Raw genomic sequence first — 19,124 nt, 5'->3', positions numbered from 1 at the left:
TTGACGAACTGCTCACTCATTACTGTATACAAAATAAATGTGGGGATAGGTCCCTTTGTTTATGTTGAAGCCCCAAATTGTGATTAAGACTGATGTAATGTTTCAATTAAAAATCTTTCGAGGTACATGATTAAAAGCTAAGTCAAGAGGTGAGGTTGTGAGCTTTAGCTCACAACCTCACCTCTTGACTTAGCTTTTAATTCAATTCTAAATTTGACTGTGTATTCGTTCCCTATTCATTTCCTCCACCAGTTTTAGTTAGATCTCACTGACCTGACAGCAGATGATGGTCTACTTTCTAGTCCTCCCTTTGCACTTTTCACCGACATGCTTGATGGAAGAAAAAGATACATTTGGAAAGGGATGTTAGCGTGGGGAAAAGACTAGAAATCTCCTGAAACAGTGAAAAGAATAGAGAGACAGATTATAAAAATCTGTATATGCATTTTTGAGCTCTGTTTTGCTTTCCACCAACTCCTGAGAGGCTTTTTAGTTTGCTATGTTCAGCAGCAAGTTGTTAACTTTGTGTATCTGTCATTCAATGCTGGGCAGGTTGTGTACAGTGACTTTATCAGAGCTTTTTTTGCTAAAAACAACTACTTGTAAGAAACAAGGTTGATGGGACTGAACCATAACAGTACATTTGGGGACAATAAAACCAATACAATTAGCTTAAAGATGCTAAAACGCTCTGTCGAGCTGAGATCAGTTAGTTATTTGATTCATTGTTCATATAAAAATATTGCATAGAACAGCTTTAAAAATGTCATGATTTGTTAGAATTCCACAAAATCTTTACAGTTTGTAAAACAAGAGAGGTGGATACTGGGTGCTCTTTAAATTATGACTATTACATCTTGAACGAGGAGGAGGAGGAATCTCTCCATCCAATTTAGAGACAGATTACTTCGGACAAGAGTACACACACCCAAGCAGTAAAAACCATACAAAGAGTTAGAGTTGGCGGAAAGCATAATGAGATATATTGATAAAGGATCAAATGTGCGGAGTGGAAGAATTGTGTAGAAAAATCGAAAGACGGAGTGTGAGATGGAGGAAGACGTAGAAGACAAAGATGAAGAAAAAGGGAATGAATGACAACCACGTGTAGGACATGCAGAGGAAGAGGTGAAGAGAGTTATGGTTGTCTCGCTTTGAGAGGCAGATTAATGTTCTGTCATGGACCTCTGCGGGTCTGGCTATCAACTCCTGATGATGAACGGCCGTACTTGGCAGTGATGCACTATAAACATAACGCCTCACTCCGCCATCTCGCATGCCGCGAAGACGGCAAGATCTGCTCAAGCGGTCGGTACTTAGGGACGTGTAGAACATGAGGGCTGTAATGAAAAGAGACACCAAGACCAGCCAGTCCTCTGAATTACGCTCGTCCGTTCACTGTGCCTGTGCCGAACAAGCCGCATTCCTAACTCCCACGGTGTCGAACAAAACGTGCCATGACTAAGTAGTGATTGCCTGTCTTTCACACTTTCACGCAATCAGTGTGCATGTGATACAAGCTGATGGCACCACGTTTAGAACATGTTTAGCTGAAGGGAATTGTGTGTGTGAAGAATTTTCTTGTCACACATGATTCACATGATAACAGTCGTGAAATTCTTTGAAAAGTGGACAGTATTTATATTACTTTATATACTATGTGTGCACATACAGTATGGTTTATTCATGTAAATATGCAGCAGATAGTAAATTTTGGTTTGCATGAAAGATAAGTTCATAGTTTTTATATTTTGCCCGTGTATTTGCATGTACACACACACACACACACACACACACACACACACACACACACACACACACACACACACACTGTCTCTTCCACTCCCCTAAACATTCACGTTGCACATGTGGGTAAAGCAAGATATCTAGACTTTCTATAGCGGTGGTCTGACATTGTTTGCCTGAAGAATTGCTGTCATCTTCAGTGAGCACAACTCCCATCAGAGTAAACAAACACACCCACACCCCCCACACACACACACACACAGTTTCACTACACAAGCCACTGAACAGCACCGTGTGTGTCTGCAGCTCTCCTCCCTAAGTGGCCAATTGCTGTCAATCACCGAGCCGACACAAGCAATTTTAGATCCTAATCACGCTAATTGAAGTAATGAAATGGAGGGCCAGGTGGACCGGGCTAAAACAAACACAACTAACACAGCTGATGATGGAGAGCGGGCTGCAATGTTTTTGTTGGAGTTGAATCGGCCTGGCTGTAGTGTTAGGGGTTAAACACCAAATGGATATTCTAAATATATTTCACAAGAACCACTAGAGCGAAGGGTGCCGAGATGCATTGTATGTCATACAAAGAAGACCCACATACAGTACACACATAGAGACACAAAACAGAAAGAAATAGAAAGCACTCCTAGAGGCCATTACTCCACCAAGGCTGCACAATATTTTTCATCAAGAGAAAATGTTTTTTCTGTTGCTGGATGCGACAGAAAATACACAGCAATAGACATCATGCTGATTTCCTGATAGTGGGCATGATCTTTGGAGGATAATACCTAAATCTTGTTTGGGAATATTAGGGCTTTGTACAAGGATGCATTGGGCAACATTTCAAGTGAGTCACTCTCATTACCCATGCCCATTCATATAGATCATGTTACTGTAGCGTCACATACAGTATGAATGTTAGTTAATTTAGCTGCATCACTGAGTTGATGTGTGAAAATTTGGTTACAAATGCAATTTCAAGTTCTTCAAACTAAAAGACAAAATGCTTTGTTTTTCATTGTTTTCAAGAGACACATATGAATGTTTTCTGATCTGACAACTTGATCATCAGGACAACAGTTACTTTGTGTGTTCCTGATCTGTTCTGCCACCTCTGTGGTTAAAGTTTGGTTAGGGTTAGGCCCGGAAACTATGGGGTTAAATTTAGGGATCTCATGCTTCGTCACCTTTGCTCCTAACAGACAAGAGCCAGAATTCAAACAGCCACTAGAGTTATTCGTCCAGAAAACAAAAATGTAGGTTGTGTTAGACATTTTGAAGAAACTACATTTGCTGTTGAGGACAGTGTAAAAAATTCGGCAACCAGTTATTGGACAAAATGTGTGATATATCAAAAACAAATAAATAACAATAATTAAGGAACAACAATTTTGGGCTGATCCAAAAATGTGCCAAATCTGGTGAAGACTGGAGGACATTAGAGGAGGCTGAAAAAAGAGCACTTCACCGATTTAGCATTGCACTCCTATAACATGAAATTGTTGAAAATAAAGGATCAAATTCACTGTAGCAGAATTTAGAAATATCATCAGTTTTATTCCACTCATTCGTCTTCCTTGTCAAAATATGCGCCTACATTACCCACAATGCAACTCAACCACCGATAGTTCGATCCATGGGTTCGATCAAGCAGCTAATGTAGGCTTTATCCGCTCATCTCGAGCAGAGATGAGTAGCGGGCTACAGAGGTTTGGTAAGCTCACTTTTTTGTAACTCCACACCCCCAGATTTGTTTCATTTTCCAACTTGTAGTCTTAAGACCCAACTGACGCTGAAGTTGCATCAAGTGACATCACTTGAGGCAATTTATCAGACTTCACGCAGCTCTGTCTGGAGTCACAAAAGACTTTAAATACAACTTTTTAAAATATAAAGTAGTTCTCCCCAACACCTTTAAACAGACTTTAATGTGTAACATTGGTGATGTTGCCCTTTAAGCATTTTGTTTCTCCCACATATCTGTTGTCAAAATCAAATCGCTTGTTCCTTGGCACATGATATACATTTAAACCAAATTGTTTTTTGAAATACTCTTACAATTAAAAGGTAAACAGACAAATGGACACAAAAATGAACCTCCCTGGCAGACCCCAAAAAAACCTGTCACCCTTCTTTGTGCCCTCTCTCTGTTTTCTCTTTGTTTTCGTATTATCTTTCTATTTGCCTGCTGTCCAGTCAGAAGACAATCAATCCCAAAGGACCAAACCAGCCTGTGTCTGATCCATAAACAACCAATAGTAATGCAATCGGGTCTGGCACTCCATCTTATCTTCACCTATCTTAACACCTCTCCACCTCCCACACCCTCTCTCTCCCCCCCCCAGCACTGATTTCATGTCACGGCTCTGAAATGAGACTGTCGCCTTCAGTATTGGCGCTGATAGGAAGGAACAGAGGGAGAGAATGAGAATTTTTTCACATTCACAGACATTTTTTTCCTGTCTCTTTTCCATATTATTATATATTATTGCTGCTTGGTATAATTATTGTCTAATTGCAACCTCTTCCTCCTTGTATTTCTGGAGGCCAGCCCAGTGGAGCTGTTTAAAGACGTCTGTTGATGTGATTGCATTGTAGCAAGCAACAGGGGCACAAATATTGAACCAAAACAAAAGCACACACAGTGGGCAGGCCATCTGTTGGCTTGTACAGGAAAATATACTTGAGATCCAGATAATCAAATAATATACAGTAAAGCAGAGAACAGACCTGCTCTGTTTATGGCTTGCTCACTACAAATGAACTATGGCTCCAGTTATTTTGAATTATTAAACATTGCAGAGTAAAACAAGCTGATACTACAAATCATTAGCACAGAAAAAATAGACTTATACAAGCTTACCTTTTGTTATGCTTGTTTGTCTTAGTTAAGAGATGCAAGAGATGTGAATGACGTCTATCTCTATTGCATGAAGCCTTACTTAACCTGAGGATTATACAATGGAAGGTGATTATCCAGCTAAATATGTCTGGATTAGAGATGTAACTGGCTGCCTCTGTCCTCCAAGAATAAAAAGGGCAATGCTATTGTCTTACTGCAGATATATTAGGGCAGCAGATTCTATAAATCTAGATGAATTTATATTTTATTTCAACCTATTTTTGTCTGAATGACTTCAGATTCAAAATGCAAACTCCCACAGGTTGGTTACCCTATGGGGGTCCATCATTACAGATGCTTGTTTCGCAGATAAGCACTTTCAAACACATACATGTTTATTACTGTACAAATAACTAAACATCCATGATGATGATGTGTGGGATGGGTTTGGTCAGGCCCTGCAGGTTGCTTATTTACCAACAAAGTCCGGGAGATGCAGTTTAGGGTTATACACAGGCTCCAAATCACACCGGTGAAACGCAATAAGTTTAACTCATTGCTCTGGAAATTTGTTTATAATTGTAAGCTTTCTGAAGGTACATATTTCCACTGTATATTTGAATGTCCCTTCATTAATGACTTCTGGGTAAAAATATGTAAGGAAATTGTTATATTCAAGAAAAAACTACCTCTTACTCCTGTCAGCTGTATTCTGGGGTTAAATCCTAAAGCATTGGGTCTCAGCTCCTCCAAACTAAAGCTGCTGCAGGTGCTTCTCTTTAATGCAAGGAGATGCATTCTTCTTCTCTTGATCTCGGACTCTGTTCCCACGATTTCACAATGTTCGAATTTCTCCCATTAGAAGCTATTAGCTTCTGGCTCAGAGACAGGTCTTTTTGAACTGTGCATAAAAGATGCATTTAACATTCAGAAAAGCTATTGAACCATGGCATCTTTAGATGATCATTGGATATTAATGAAGTATCGAACAAGCAGATGGAAAATATATACTGTATATAGAAGAAGACCTACTTTATTGATTCCCAGAGGGGGAATTATATTCCATATGGAAATAAGATAAGAAAAAAAATCAATTCAACCAACCACAGAGAAATATATGAGGGAATAATTTAAGGTGCAAGAGGTTAATTAACAGCTGAAGAAAATGTAGACATCCATTTAAGCCTGAAATATTCTTACCGAATCATGATGAGATGTTAAATGTCGCCAGTAGAATGACAGTAGATACACTTTTTGAGCTTAATACAGCTGTCTTTGTCTCACTTCACTAGACAAACCTGCGGCATGACCTATGACTCTTGTAAATGTCACACTTCCCTTTAAAACGTGTAAAAACTCAAAGCAAAATCTTCTCTGCCTTTTTAAGTAAAGAAATATGCTGTGATTTTACTGATGCCGACTTAAAGGTTTCCTGAAGCTATACTTTAAATAGGTAGCCTAGACGATAGTCCGTAAGTAGAGCAAAAAACTTAGGAGAAAACAGAAACTGCAGATTAGGCATGATCTATTTTTTATGCTTTCTCCCCCCTGTTCCTGTTTCTCCTTCTTTCCCCCTCTTTCTTTCCTTGTTCTTCGTCTAGTGAGGCAGGGCTGCAGCAGGAAACTGTTGAGGAACCTATTCCCCTGTGCGATCAGACCCTCGCCACGCTCAAATATGCTTAGAATGTCCAATCAAAGCCCTTATTTAGCACTTTGCTTTTTTTTGAAGAAGTGGAAACCTATTTCACCCCTTACCTTCACAGAAAAAGACAAGGGAGTGCAATAATGTCTCATTTCATGCACTAGTCAGCTCCCAATGGAGTGTAGACCTTTGAATTGTTTACTGAAGTGGAAATCAACTTTTGTATTTGGCATGGCCTGGCTGGAAGCAGTGGTGCAGTTTTTAACAGCATGAAGCCAAATCTTGGAAATGCTGCTTATAAGGCTAGATGCTGTGCAGATGCAGTGAAATAAAGGATGTTTTTCCAACTTCCACATTTTCATGGAAGCACACTAGCACTAACAAAAGTGCAAGATTTTGATACTGGAGATCAGGGTTTGCCTCCTGAGTCCTGCATCAATACTTTATGTTAAAAAAGTAAACATACCTTCCTTGTGCTTCAAGTCACTGTTGACTTTTCCTGTATTTAACCAAGACCATGACATTTCCCAAACCTTACCAAAGTGCTGCGAGTTGCCTAAACAGTTCCTGGTTGCTTGACAGATGGTTCGGTCCACAGTCTGTTTCTGCAGTCAAAGTCAGGAGATTCTTTAAACTCATTTTCTCATGTACATTTTTTTCCTCCATGGCAGTAGAACCCATTACACAAGTTGCCAGAAACTCCTGCAAGGTAACCTGGGCTAAATAAACACTTTTAGGGCTGAATAACTTTTAAAGACGAACTACAAATTTACTTGACAGACAACTTGACACCCAGTAGCCGGGCAACAATAAGGCTGCAAACAACATAATGCAACAGTCTCTGTAGGAGGAAACTCTTTTTATTGAAAAACAAATGATGTCCTCGAATATAACATGACCCACACTTTTTCTAAACCTATTTTCCCAAAACATAAATTATTTTCAGGCCAGGATTTTAATAATGCTGTCTTGAGCGTGCAGCACTACATCTTTTTCTAAACGTGCATGCATGCTTACAATCCATAGATACTAAAAGAAAAAATAGAATAGGGGAGAAAAACAATGAACTACATGTAGGTATATGTCAGATTTAGTAATCTCTTAATCTATTACTCATGCCTATTTCTAGTTAAAATATTTTGCTGATACCTGTCAAATACGTTAATTAACAAAGATTCCTCATAATGTTGATAAAAAATATTTGTGTTGTCTTTAAAACGTATTTGCTGTTGCGAATTAGTAGTATACAGTATATATGTATACGTAATATCTGGAGAAAGGTGTGTATGTTAATAATATTTAAAAACATTTGTGTAGATTCAGAGAAGAAAATGAAATGCATGTGCAGTTTGTATGTAAGAGAGAGGCAGAGGATGCAAAGCTATTGGAGGGGTTAATGGTTAATGATGTGTTCACTTATTGGTGACTGATAATGTCATATCAGGAACTAATTGCCTGCACTGTTGCCTCATTAAGCACAGCATGCCGCCCTGCCACGGGGCACTGGCTGCACACCTTGCTCCAGTCAAATTATAAAAGGAGGATTTTTCATTGATTTCCTTTCTTGCTGTGGAAATGATTCTGACATCTTTATATATTCCATCCACCTTTTTATTCATCCGTCCTGTCAATTTATCCCCGTTTCTCTGGCAGTTTTAATTCATGTCTCTTCCTGCTTTTGTCTATCTATCTATCTCAGTTTCAGGCTTTTTTTAAAAACTTTTTTTATTGCATTTTGTCTCTCCTCATATGTCTATTTTCTTCTCTCTCTCTTTGCATTTATATTTTGTTTCATTTAATCTCTATGTCTCTGTCTTATTCACTGCAGTCACCTTCACACTCCTGATCTGGAGCAGTTGGCTCATCTCTATCCTTCCCTCTCCATCCATTCACTCCTCCATATTGCACATGCCCACTGCCCTGCCTCTGGGCCACACTTCCCTCCACCCCTCTCTCCGCTCCACCTCAACCTCTCCCCGTCTTTTATTTATGGGAATATGCTGATGGGGCAAACCCAGGATAGAATATTTCTAGTTACATGGTGAGAAATTGAAATGGAAACAGATTTGAGAAGGCGAAAGAGTGTAAGAGCACACACAATTAATCATGGGCCTGTCATTTGTCCTAAAAAGCAAAGTCATTCATCAAAAAAGAGCAGAGAAAAAATGGGGAAAAGGTGGATAAGGGAAAGAGGAGAGAAAGAAATATGTATCACAGGATCCATGCAGGATCTAATTGGGTCAGTGGCAAAAAATGTGGCTGTGTTAGTGCTGAGCTTTGCTTCAGAGTTGTAACAGCAGGCTGGTCAGAGATCAGCGTTAGGAGGGCAATTCAATCTCATGGGAGATAAAACAAGAAATAAGGCAACCCCGGGCATCATGAGTATGTTTCTAACTCAAAACCATGTGGTAAATTGTTATATGAAAACATGAAATTGAGACAAATATTAGCCGGACCCAGTGTTTATTCTCCCCAAGAGCACCCAAAAATGGCAGGAGAATTATTAAACACACAAAGAATGAAATAACACATTTAACCTGAGGGGATATCATTCAGTCACTCTGTCATTTTATTTGACAGGGGTCATTCTTTCTTTTGCATTGCTGGCTGGGCCTGTCACAAAACATTAGGAAAAGGAAAACTAATTCAGTGACGTGTATGAATTTAGATTTTCTGTTTTTCTTAAACACACGTCTGTTCTTTTTGTGTGCAACCCCTGCTTGTCAAGAGTAGAGGACAAATCACAAGTAGGGTTAATGGGATCTGTCTGTGTCAGAACAGCTCTCAGAGGGAGGAAGAAAAAGACAGGAAGGCAGATAAAATGAGGAGAAGGTGGTAGGTGATGGTAGAGAAAGAGGGAAAGACAGAGGGAGCTGCTTCTTATGATAGACCAGCAGCCATGCAGTGCTGAAGTTGGGGACGAGGCGCAAGGTGAAAAGAATAATGCACCTTGACAGAACAGCACTCTCTGCCAACACGACCAACTATTCCCCCTGAAGCAGAGTGATGTGGAGCACAACCAGCACCTGCGACACCAACTGCCACCCCGGGGGAACTCCAACAACTAGCCTACCTGTTTATAAATGCACTCGCCAACATCACACTGCTGATTAAATTCATTCATGTTCTTGTGATTTATGTGCACTTAAATATTCAATTTATGTATAGTATCAAATCATAACAAGAGTTATATCAAGACACTTTAAAGATAGAGTAGGTCTAGACCACACTTTATAATTTACAAAGACCAATTCCAGTAATTCCCCCAAGAGCAAGCATTTAGTGTGACAGTGGCAAGGAAAAACTCCCTTTTAGGCAGAAACCATGAGTGGTGAGGAAAACTTCCTTTTAGGGAGAAACCTCGGACAGACCCAGGCTCTTGTTAGGTGGTGTCTGACGGTGCCGGTTGGGGGTGTGATGAACAGTGGCAATTATAGTCACAATAAAGATAATGGAACTAGAAATAGTTGTAGTAGTTCATGGCGTAGCAGGGCACTGCAGGGTGTAGCAGGGCATACAGGGCATAGCAGTACGTAGCAGGGCACTGCAGAGTGTAGCAGGGCACCGAGCAGGACCACGGCTACAGCTGCAACCATGATTAAGGCGCCATCCTAATCCAAGGAAAGCTGTGGGGCGAGAAAACATAAGGGCTCTGGGAAATAAGCTCCCCAGAGCTAAGTTAGTAACAAGATTTTCTGGGACATGGATGCACACAGATAGAAAGAGAGAGAAGAGAGGAGATCAGTGTATCAAAGGAAGTCCCCCGGCAGTCTAAAACTATAACAGCATAACTAAGAACTGGTCCAAGGCAAACCTGAGCCAGCTCTATAAGGATTGGTAGATGAATCTGATGACTATGAAGAGAAGCAGAGAAGGGTTGCCATGTCTGAAGCTATACACCCTCCCCCGCCGGTCTAGGCCAACGCTGCAACTCCTCACTTCCTAACTATAAGCTTTATCAAAGAGGAGAGTTTTACGTTTACTCTTAAATGTTTAAATGTGGTGACGGTGTCTGCCTCCTGAACCCAGACTGGGAGCTGGTTCCACAGGAGAGGAACCTGATAGCTAAAGGCTCTGGCTCCCATTCTACTTTTAGAGAGCTAGGAACCACAAGTAACTCTGCATTCTGAGATGAGATGAGTGTCTCTCAATGATCCTTCTTCTCAATTCAAATGTCACTCAAACAATTTGTTAGACATTCAAAGAAAATTAGCATAATTCACATCTTGCTCTCATTGAAAAGGATTCTATTGCTTCCGCTCATTGAGATGCATGTATCTTTTTCTAAAGAAGAAATAACACATTCTTCCTCAAATGAAAATCTTAATTCAAAAGCAATCAAATGCAGCCATTAATGGCTTTTGTTGCTATAGTCTTACTTGTGCTAATATTAGTACTAACCTTAACTATCTAATGTTAGATAGATATTGCATTTTAACTAACTGTCTCTTGTCTACTTGTGCTACGTTACACTATACAGTATTTTAGCCTGTCACAGATGAACATTTTAATGGTTTTATCACAAAAGTAAGACTTAAACACACCAGGAAACATAATTTCCCTTTTGGTGCTTTTCCTCTCGCTCTCAGTCAGGCCACCTAATGATGATGTCTTTGAAGTGGCTGGCTTAAGAGAAGAATGGGACATGAAGGAAAATTCAGCATGCCAATATTCTGCAGTTACCACTTGTGGCCACAATGTCTGCTGAAATTTTAATTCCTCTTACTTTTTGTGGAAAACTCAGAATTCTGACTTTAAACCCCGAACACCAATACATTTTTCACATGTGGCCCTAAAGCTGCCTACACATGATACGCGGTAAAAGCGCTCTGCGCTGGCTGTTTTATTGTTTTCCTATGGGGAGAGCGGTGCCGCCCAACTAGGCGCAGCGCCACGCACCACTCAAAATTGCCACCTGCGCTCAAAGTTCAAATTATTTTAACTTTGACTTTGTTGCTGCTGACCTATTCAAGGCACAACCAATTCCAGAACGTTCCTGCGCTGCACTTTGCCTCTTTGCTCTGCGCCATACCAAGGGCGTTTCTAGGACTTGAGTATATTCGGGGCTTAACCCGGACCCATTTAAATAAACTGAATGCAATGCAAAACAGCGATTGGCTTGCCCAGCTTGTTAATAACCAGTGTATGTTCATTTTAGCTGCCTAGTTTGTAGATGTTATTTAGATGGCACCACTATTAGGCCTAATCATAACCTAATCATAACTTGATCTGGCAACCCAAAGATCAAGGTTTTGTTTCCAGATCTGTGTGGCAACATATGATGTTGGAGGTCCCAGAATTTTTTTAACATTAAACACTTAATTTCCTGCATTCAGGTGAATTTTTATGCACCTATTTATACCTTTTCCTGAATCAATTTATGCTGGAAATATCTTTATGTAAAGGGAAACATAGATTACAGTCCAAATATATATAAACATAATGGAATATATTGCAATAAGGCTCTCAGGCATTCTGTATTGCATTCATCTATTTATTCTCCTGTAGATTGGCTTTTAATTATATCTGAGTCAGCACACATGTAGCCTCACACATGTAGCTTAGGCATCATTTACTCTTCCCTCCTCTTTTGCATCTTTTGTTGAGGAAGTAACCTCCTTAAATGTGCATATGACAATTATTCACCTCAATGATACATTAATTCATTTTAATGAATTAATTAACCCCTGGACTGTAATATTTCAGATGTTTTTGAGCAAGATTTCTGCTCATGTTCAAAACTTTGCACATTCAAAATATATCTGTGTTCTCTGAGATTTGGAGGAATCGTGATATTTTGAGAAAAATAACAATTATTACTATTACAAGAATAAAGTCACTATATTTCAGAAAATAATCTACCTGCACTGTAGTCTGCTGTGCATTACGTGATTGCTCTGCTGATACGGTAGATCTCAGACCTTCTGACAGACCCAGAGCCCCGTTTGGGTCTCTGGTTTCTGAATGAGTGAAAGTTTAGGGAAGTGGCTGTCCACTGCTCTACGTCGGAGGTGGAAAACCGAAACTATGGCAGAAATACACGGAGCACAAACGCGTCACATCAGCCGCAGCATGGCCACAGCAGAGCACGTCCGTTATAAACCTGAAGCTGCACAGACCACGGAAGGCGCGCTGCTCATCTCTATTTTTACAGAGAGAGTGGACACTAAGCGATGCACAGGTCTGCTTTGGAGCTCCGTGTGTTTGAGTCTGAACCATAGACTGTAAACGTCACGGGAACTTCAAACTAAATCATTAGTATTGGCCTCCTAAACTTTGTGTTGATGGCATCAATGTATTCGATTTAGCTTTAATTTCTCCGAAAATTAAACCTTTCACAGCTTTCCTCACTTAGAGACGGTTACTAGGTGATAGTAAGAAATATGGCATGATGGTCAGACCCCGCACGTAGCTGCCTGTTCTATTTACCCCGGAAGAATAAACTGAAAACTGAAAAGTTACAATTCTACCTTGAGTTCTAGCACAATGAAATAAGGCAACTTATGATTTCAGGGGTTTACATAGGCTACTGTCCGGTTTCATATTTGTCAGTCAACTTTTCAAAATACATTCGGGGCTACACTCAAAACATTTGGGGCTGAAGCCCCGGCAAAATCGTGTGACGCCGCCTCTGCACCCCACCTCGTGGTTTTGCTGTGGATTATGTGTCAGCGGCTTAATCCTCCTCAGTATACGGCTATTGTGCATATTTTGTCCTTTTTTCAAAATAGGATCAAAACATTTTTTTACACATTTGCGTCAAAGATTAAGGTCTTGGTGGGCTTTTCCCATGGCCACGACTGACTGTTGTTAGAAAGCCAGCATTGATAGGAGACATACTTGGACATACTTACCCCAGCAGCCCTTTGGACGAAAGCGGTAGTGTTTTAACCACACCTGCTGTCGTAAAGGTCTTTTCTTTACGGTGCTGTAGCCCACTGTAGATTACTGAGTTAGTGTTACCGGGAGGTTATATAGTTGCTCAGACAGAAAATCATTCATTAACAGATGCATCGTTGCATTGCAAGTGTTTCATACGGTAATGTAGCCTACTTTGGATGTATCGTGAGCTAAACCTGGTATCACTGTGTCACGAGCCAAAGTATTAAGAGATTGTTGTAGCAACCAATGTAATAATAACTTAGATTCATATAGCGCTTTTCATGAAACCCAAGGACGATTTACACTGGTAAGGGGGACAAAGGGGAGAAAAAAAAATAGTAGGCCAACACAAACACAGACTAAAAGGAATAAAACATCTGCGCTAAATGGAAGGGGACATAATTTAATGTTGTCTACTGATGTACAACCACATCGTGCAATCTAAAGTTATTTTATTTTTGAATGAAATAGACATATCACATAACTGAGGGCCAATTCAGGGTGAGTTTTGAATCATTTATAATCCTATAATTGTCTCCATCTGTTGAAAGCCGACCGAGATTGACTCTGTTTCGCCTGTCGTCTATCCCTTTTAGCTTTTAGTTCTTTGTTTATTTCCGTTTTTTTCTGTGATGGTCCTGCCCCAGTATCAGCCATAACTACAGATAACTTCTAAAATAAAATTAAAATACAATTAGGCCTATATAAAGATATCTCCTGCTACCTTTTACCTGCATACTCACTAACGCAGGCTTAGAAACCTTTAAAAATGACATATACTCACTTTAAGTTGGAACTGTATTGTTGTAACAAACCTGGAGAACACTGATGTAGGGAGCGGAGTCACTACAGGAAGTTTTTTAACTTCAGTCCACCTTCAGCATTAGAGTGCGGATTGGGCCGCATTTTTCTGTCGGAGCCCAGCCCACGTCCGACAGAGCAGTAACCGAACCCGGCCCGAGCCCGACAGGCATTAAGATATTTATGTCCGAGCCCGACCCGAGCCCGACACAGTTGAAATCTTTTTTTTTTTCTCATACTAATGACACGTGTACGTTTGTTTTTTTGGAAAGCCCGCTTTTATTAAGCAACTGTAGGAAGGCATTCGGAAATGTCAACAAATGAACGCATCAGCGCACACGGGGCAACAAGCGCATGTTAACACAGGCACGCACCTACATAATAAGCTTTTTTAAATTAAAAATGTTCAGTGCCTTATTGCGCTGATGTGACGGAGCCCAACCCGAACATCATTTCTAAATATCTGTCCAAACCCGGCCCGGCCCGTCGGGTCCCGACGAATCCTGACTGATCCCGACGGGCTCGGTTCGGGTGTCCATCCTCTATTCAGCATACAGGCTCTTACAGCACACACTCAGCATTGCACTTTGTAAAAGAAGCAGAGAAGTAAATTAGGAATTCAAGATATGTCTGCACATACTTCCAAGGGCGAGAGTAGGATAGGGTGAGCAGTTCCTTTGATCTTTATCAGAAAATGTATGCAATTTCCCCATCCTGTGTGGTGCCAAATGTTGAAAAATTCAGCATGCAGTAGTGCTACTGTATGTAAATAGAGGTTTATTTAATCTCAGAGCTAATGGCTGGCTGAGAGGCTGAGGAGGCTGTGGTTGTACACTTAATGGAAAACCTGCACAGCTTTGTGCTGTAGTAATGGGAGGAGATTATCTCGCCATGCAGAAGGACTGGATGAATGCTCCTCCACAAATTGGCCGTACCCCCTCCTTCCCACCAATCTCGCTCTCATTCTAGATGTTTATTATTTATATTATACTCATGAGCAACGTGAATGCATTAATCATATTGATGGAGGCCGATGGACATAAAAGCTGGATGTTTTTTTTCGTTTGATTATGCTTTTTCTTTTAGACTTGTAATGCAAACATCATAGTATTACTTAATACTCTGAATTCACCTGCTTCCTGTCACTCTTCTGGTTTGAATCTGACTTTTTTTTTTTTTTTGGATGCTGCTTACTATTATTTACTTTTGTCAGCTCATGGGCAAGGCCACTGTGTTAAATATCCGTTTGACAGGCTGACTAATGTTTACCTGAGAAAGATCAATACTGCAGCACCATTGTCCAGACTTCATTCTTTAAGCCCAATTGATTGATTTCATCCTCAGAACCAGCCTGGACACGCTATACCAGACAAATCCATGTGGTTTGGTGGCACTGTGAATGGAAAACTATTAAAGCTTGGTGCCTGTCGAATGTACTTATTACTGCACTCACTGCATTTTCCATCTGTGGTTATGATGTTGTCCCCTTTCCATTCAAATAATAGTGTGTGTGAGTCATTTTAGGGACACCACCGTTTGATAGTCACTTTTCATCTTGAAAAATAAATTGCTAAATGGTTTTGTTTGGAGGAAAGCGTAGACTGTTGCTGCTAGGAATTGTTATTATTAGGACAAAAAAATCTCAAGTAAACGCTATTGACTCAATATTTTGACATTGGGTTCTCGATTGCCATCACTTTCCTTTCCTATGTGCTGTGCTTAATTTTTCATTACATTTTGCTTTACCTACAGTCCCTGCTCCATCATTTAACCCACATTATCCAAAAATATGGAGATATACTGTATATATATTTTTTAGGGGAATCTAGAGCCCTTTGTCATTTAGAGAGAGAGAGAGAGAGAGAGATGTCCGATGATATCAGCTGCAGTGACATTACTGCGCGCATGGAAACGTTTACAAGGAGCCTCTCTAATCATTAAAGTCAATCGCTATAGAAAACACTCATACATTAATACAATACATCATTTAAAAAGCAACGTAGGCTACAGGGCCTGCCGAGGGACAGGCATGTCCAGTGTCAATAATTTATTCAGGTGTGTGCAAGATTTTAAGCTTATAGGCAGATTTGGATGAAGAGCATAAAATACAGCTTATGACAAAACAATAGACAGCTGACGCAGTTGTGCTGCACAGCATTTTTAATTGACGTCGCTGTTAATGACAGCGCCAAGGCAGAGATGTCTTGTGTTGTTAAATGCATATTGCCTCAACTCCTCTCTGCTCAAGTCTCCTGCTCGACTCCTCTGCTCTAATCTCCAGTGGGTGGGACTAAGATGCAAGGAGAGGAATCATTTTTCTTTTTTTATTGAGGTAGGATAGCTGTTCAGTTAGATTTCTTTTTTTTTTTCTTCTTTCGAGAAAGTCTCTCTCGACTAAACTAACTTAACTCAACTAACTAAACTATAACTAAAATAATCCTCTTCATTGTCTCTATTTTTTTTTTATATGGTTGGTACCAAATTTCATTTGCCAATCTATTTCCCAACAAAAACGTCCCAATTATGTTAAAGCCCTCACTACGCTGCCAGGAATAAAAGTCAGGTGGAGAAATACTGATTTATTGTGTTGGCTGAGTTTAAAAATACTCCCCAAGTTTGCCAAAAAACTATGAATTCTCAGACAGACGTGACCTTGGTGTCCTCAGTGGTAGCTCCGACACTGGCAAGATACCACTTAGCAAAAATACATGAGAATTCTGTGTAACTCACCCATGACCTAAACGTGTTGAGACTGAAGTAAGAGCCCTCGTGGTGTAGAGCACAGTGTGTCCCATGGGTGCCCAGCCACATGGAGATATCTGAGAGTTCTGGTGGTCAGCAGGTCAGCTGTGAGAGCTCTGCAGCTGTCTGATAACGGCTGCCGTGGGTGGAGTGAGTCCTCACCTATGCACGTGTGCTTTTTTGTTTTTACCAAAGGGACAAGCAGCTCTGTAGAAACCAACACCATGAAGACCATGAGAGGATTCTGTCATCTTCCCGACAAGAACACTTCTGCAGTAATTTCAAAGCCACTTAAAGCATGTAGTCCATGTCTAATGCACCTATTTATAGATAGATAGTTTGGCATCGGTAGACTGAGCTTTCATTTATCTCATTTCAACTCATTTAGCCCAACTCATGTTCTTTTTGTAAATTAATGAATATACAGTGTAATGGTCTGTTAACGCAATATTGATGAGATGATGCTGATAGTAATGAGATGCCCAAAGTAAATCAAAGTGTTTACAAATGAAGGAGCACATGTATTCACCCCACTTCTTCCTTCCGCTGGCCATTCATTTAATTGGCTAGGCTTGTTGTTGTTCGTTTTTTATCAACCATGGGAAATCATAGTTATTAATTAATGCTCTGATGGATTTTCAAGCAGTAGTATGCCACTGAAATGGTAGGTTGTCATGCTTTAATATTCTCTGGCCCATGCTGTAATCAAAGGCTCTCCTGCTGTACAGTTATGTGAACAAGGGAATTTGTTTTTACCTTGTTTAATCAATTACTTTTTTTCATTTTTATGTGCATTTCTAATCTTCACTTCTCATACTTTTTACATTACAATTTTTACCCTTGCGTTTTTTAAGCTTTATTTCCTCAATGTGTTGGATCCCACAGACCCCATTTTTACGTATGTGTAGTAGTAGTAATAATAATAATAATAATAATAATAATAATAATAATAATGCAAAATGCAAAATCAACCAATTTTCTACCTTCATAAAGTTTTCTTTTCTTCTGACCTTATGAAACCCCAATATGTTGAAATGTATTTAAGCCAGCATTTGATGAAGGTGACAAAATACAGCATTACTATTCTATCAAATGAGGAACAATTTAATGTTTCATATAGTATATGGGCTATTCATTAACAAATTTATATTCTTTTGTCAAAAAGTAATTCACAAACTAAGAAATCTGCAGTACTTATATACTGCATAGTGATTCATTGTGTTTAACCAGGTTTTACACCTGAGATCACGACTCCAAACAGAAGTAATGTGTTTCTGTTGCAGACTGAAACATGTTATCCGTTGAAAACACAGACTTTCAAGCAATTCTTGTAAAAAAGGAACCGTATCAAATTTGTGGAAAGACAAAAAAGTCCAGGGTGCTCAGGAAGTTCAGTCAGATGTTTAAAGGTACTCTTTGGGGTCGGGAATTCAATTAAGTGTAGAAAAAAAGGAAAATCCAAGGCACTCTTCTTCAAAATTATTTAGAAAGCCTTTATTTTACTGGCTATTTCATAATAGAAATTTTAAAAGACATAGGGAGAAGCAACTCATGTGTAGAGGCACAGACAACCTACTTCAGGGTCTAACTGTATGTCAATCACTGCTCATGCACATGCATTCATTCTCCCTTGTGGGGGGAGGGGCTTAGGAGAACGTTTTGGGCTTTAGCCAAAATGGGGGAGGGACTGAGAAGTTGTTGATGTTCAAATTTTTTGACTAAGTCCTGGATCTTTCCAAACCTACCTACAGCACCTTTAACTGTCATGCCGCAAGACGCTCATTTTTTCTGGCTACCTCAAAAATATAATAGCACCTGATAGCAGTGTCATCTGGCGGTGCCTGTCCCTGGCTCACAGTCACCGATTGGGGGCTAAACAACTGCCGGTGGAAGGCGGCGTACTGAGCTCTGTAGCTAAATACAACCAGCAACTGCTGCTCTGATTTTATTGTTCAATGGCACTAAAGACTGTTCACATTACAACGCTAATAGTTTAAAATACTTCTATTTTAGGTATTTAATATATGGTCTATTGGTGAAGTAGCATTGATCACTTTGAGGGGGGGATACATTCTGTCTCCTCTGGTGATACAAATAATTCAGCAGAGGATATAGACCAGAAAGGAGGAAATCCCATGACCCCCCCGACAAATCGCACCCGGCATTTATATTGCCCACAAACCAAACTAATAGCCTACAAAAGAAGAAGTAACATCATGGCCGGACTGGAGAAATAATTATGCAGCTTTTTGCCGATGGCAAAACACGTACAGAGATTTCCATTGCGCTGCAGCAGTAACGTTAGTGTCCCGAGATGCTGGTAAGCATCACTGAAGTGCCAATAATTTGACATTAAATCAAACCCTTGAGTTTAACATTTCAATTATACAACAACGGTTACCTATATTTAACATTGTGCCGTGTCACCTGCACAGCTCATGCGATCCACACATTTCCAAAAGG

General features: G+C 40.0%; 1 protein-coding gene across 1 annotated transcript in view; it reads left to right on the top strand.

Annotated features, from left to right (window-relative positions):
• LOC114571961 (double C2-like domain-containing protein beta) overlaps positions 1 to 19,124 on the top strand; it is a 70,859-nt gene that overhangs the window by 12,449 nt on the left and 39,286 nt on the right.

The sequence above is a fragment of the Perca flavescens genome, chromosome 2 (genome assembly GCF_004354835.1).
Source record: "Perca flavescens isolate YP-PL-M2 chromosome 2, PFLA_1.0, whole genome shotgun sequence".
NCBI lineage: Eukaryota > Metazoa > Chordata > Actinopteri > Perciformes > Percidae > Perca > Perca flavescens.
This window is presented reverse-complemented; position numbering and strand designations above follow the sequence as displayed.